Raw genomic sequence first — 3,797 nt, 5'->3', positions numbered from 1 at the left:
TCCCTATTTTTGGAGTGAGGGTTTGGAGTTTTGCACCGTTATGGTGGCTGTTTTTGCATACGATGTCTGATTCCATTTATTTTTGAATTTGTGCAGTTTTTGAACCCAAAGACCAAATGGGTTTTAATTTTCAATTTTTTCTAAAATTTGGGGTTTTTACCTCATTTAATGTGCCACCCTATTTTCTCGAGTTTTCTTGGCACAATGTGGGTCGTGGACTTGGATGATCTGTTTGGATATCAATCAGACTACTTCTGCACTCTTATGTTGCATTGGGATGCATGTCACACCCGTATTCCCAACTTTGTGTTCGGTTGAGTGATTTGTTACCTATTATGGTTTCTTTTGGACCTTTGCTTTTGTTTCATGAATGCTAGGATTTATGTAGAATCCATACTCTCTAATTGAGGTCGATTGAGTGAGTTCATGATGTTTGGTCTTGTTGCATCACTGGAATTTGTGTAGAATCCATACTCTTGGATTGAGACCGATTGAGTGATTTAATGATGTATGGTTTTTTTTGGCTTTGGGATTCGTGTAGAATCCATCCTTCCTATGTTGCTTTCAGTTGGGTGTTTTCTTTGCATTGTGTTCTCATTCCTATCCTTGTGTTATGATCTTCGTGATTGTGGTGCGCCACACATGAGTACGTCTGCGTACATTTGTCGAGTGACTTGCGAAGCTCGATCTTCCATGGTACTTTTGGAAGTTATGATCATTAGGGTTGGGATGGGAGTATGCATGCCCACGAGCACTTGTCATAGGATGAGCATGGGTAGGGTAGGGTAGCATATGGAGGGGGCTTCTATCTCGCAGCCCGACAATCATGGCATCATGGGTTGGTAGAGGAAGCTTTATATAAGTGATAATTAAATAAAATGTGTGAATGATAATAAAACTTAAGATAATAAAAAATTTTGGGGTGCTAGAGCCTTTCTGTTGAGGGATGTTGAATCTGCACAAGTCCTAGCTTGGGCTTTTTGATGCCAAGCGACTCTCCATGATGTTAGTCCCTACATAGTAGCCTATTGAGTGTCTAACCAAGACCTGTACTCCTTGCATTGTCTTAGGTTCTTGGTTCAACCATTATACTATCTGGCATGAGTGTTAGCCATGGATGTTGTGATTTTTGTGTGTTTGTGGTTGGATCTTTATCTTCATCAGCACGACGGGTGTGGACCTATGGGTTCCACGTGGTTGGGAGGCGTAGCTACCTTCACCACTGTTAGGGATCAGTGTACAAAGGCAATCTTTTGTCCTAGTGCAACGATTGCTGGATGTCTTCACTTGGTACTTCGAGTTCCAGAGTATGCTTTCTTGTGATTTGTGCTTTCATTGGGATGCTTGTATATCATGTTTAGATGATGTTATTTTATTTGACACATTCCCTTATTATGATGTTTAGCATATGATTAGATGATGTGAATTGTTGTATTAGCATATCTATTGCTTATTGTTGTTTAGCATGTGATAGGTGATGTTATCTACTGTAGGATTATCTTATGCATTATCACTAGCATGTTAGATTTCCTTATGCTTATATTGTTGCATATTTTAGTAGTGACATCCCTATAACGATAGTACTGACGATTTGGTCGGTGGCTTGGGATGTTACGTGTGGGGGATGGCTAGGACCCACAATGGTCTTATGATGCTATTGATGGTTGGGAGGAACCGTGCACTTAATTTGGTTGTTTAGTTCTGATATATATTTCTTTTCACTGCGATGTTTATTTCAGTGTGTTCTTTGCTGCTATAGTTTAGATGGATAGATGTTCTTCTTTCTGTGTTATTCTTGCACTCGAGTGTTCTTTTCTTGAGCCTTTGTGGATTGGGTACTCCCTGGTGTGGAGGTTCTTTGCTCTATTTTTGGTCCTTTTTGCTTCTGGGAGTATTTTCGTGTTTCTATGGGCGACATTTGTTCAGCATGGTGCGACACTTTAAAAAGTATCACATGCCCATGCAAACTATGTCATACGACACTATAAAGTATCGGACGCCTTCTTGAGAAATGTCGTACGACACTGGAAGAGTGTCACATGCCTTCTTGAGAAATGTCGTACGATGCTAAAAAGTGTTGCATGCCTTCTTGAGATATGTCGTACAATACTAGAAGAGTGTTGTGCGCCTTAAGGAGAAGTGTCGACCTCCCTTAGTAAAAAGTGTCGCACGATTTTTGTGAAAAACTTGTGCGGGCTGGCAGCGGGCACTTTTCTTCATGTTTTGAACTTTTTGAGAGTGGTCTTGGATACCCTTTTGGGCGTTCTTCGACCCTATGTTGTTGCATTTTTAATTCTATTGGTTTCTCTTGAATGTTTTTTTCGTGTTTCTGTTTTAGTCTCTTGGGGTTTAAAATATATCGCTTAAGTATAAGTTGATGTATATTTAATCTCTTATACTTAAGATATATTTTAATATATGCGATGAATCTTTTGAGATATGTTTCAGACCTCTCGGAGATAAGTTATGGATTTTAGGATATTTTAGGGCTTCAGGATTTTAGGCTTAGCCAAATTTTAGGTTCTTACATTTTACCCCAGCTTGGTGTTTTGTTGATGAGTGGTTGTTTCTTGTGCCCTCATCTTGTTTGTGGTGGTTGTTGGTTTTGTTTGGGTGTGTCAGTTTGGTAGTGGTGTTTGGAGATTCGTTGGTTTCCAGGATTATGTTGAAGTCTTCCATTGTAATCTTTGTGATCCCTATATGATGTTGTCATGTGCATTCATACTTGTAAAAAAAAAAAAAAAATCTTGGCTTGATTTGAATCCTTGTTTCCGAGGATCTTCGGGCAGGGCATTACACAACAAGTAGATCTGGTCTTCTTTCCAGTTCCATCCACATGTTTCATTTCAACAAGATTGATATTAGAAGAATGAAAATGGTGATTCATGAGGTGAACTTGAGCCTTTTAGACAATGGGCAATCATCTCTAGAGAAAGAGATAACAAAAATTTCAAATTTAATGTCAGAATCTGTGTCTAATCTTGATGCATTTATAGATTCTGATCTTCAGGGCCAAGGGTGCTTGCAGTCAAGATTTTCATCTCTAGTAGATGATGTATTTGAGTTTGACAAGGGAATGCCATTATCTTGATATTTACCAAAACATAATTTTCTTGTTGAATCTTCACCATCAAATCATCTAAGTGTTGTGTAGGGTATTCAACAAGGAGGAAAGTATGGTCCATCAACTACATGGGATAGGAACTCTCAATTGTCCTTAATTAATAATACTAGAAAAAATTCTATTGGAAGCTCAACTTTTAACACTAGGTTGATGTCTAAACCAAATCATAAGAATGTATGGCAGATTGGCTCAAGCCCCCTAGCTGGTGGACACAATTATGGAGTCAATACATCCACACTCAACCCTACAAGGATCCAATCTTTTAATAAACTATCATCAGCTACAAAGTATTATTTTAACCATGATCTCACTTCTTCAAAGTCTCCATTACATATGGGAGACACTTTAGGTTATCCATCAATGGAGGATAATCATCTAAGAAAAGTAATGGATTCTCCAAAGGAGGGGCTCCCATCACATTCTACTCATTGGAAAACTAGTTCGTCATATACAACAAGAATATCATTAGTGCATAGGAATTCCATTCAACAGTTAAGGTCTTCTCTTGTTAAGACTTCAACTGGTGGTCAAACATCAATTGTATTCAAACACTTTGCAACTAGATTTCACATGATCCCCCCAGCATGCAAGTTTCTATTTCTAATTCACTATACTTTTGAGATGGAAAATGGTAGCATGTTGGGTTGGGCATGTCAATTGTATGCCTTCTATT

Source organism: Cupressus sempervirens, chromosome 7, assembly GCF_028749045.1.
Source record: "Cupressus sempervirens isolate cs-2001-9-10 chromosome 7, ASM2874904v1, whole genome shotgun sequence".
Classification (NCBI taxonomy): domain Eukaryota; kingdom Viridiplantae; phylum Streptophyta; class Pinopsida; order Cupressales; family Cupressaceae; genus Cupressus; species Cupressus sempervirens.
This window is presented reverse-complemented; position numbering follows the sequence as displayed.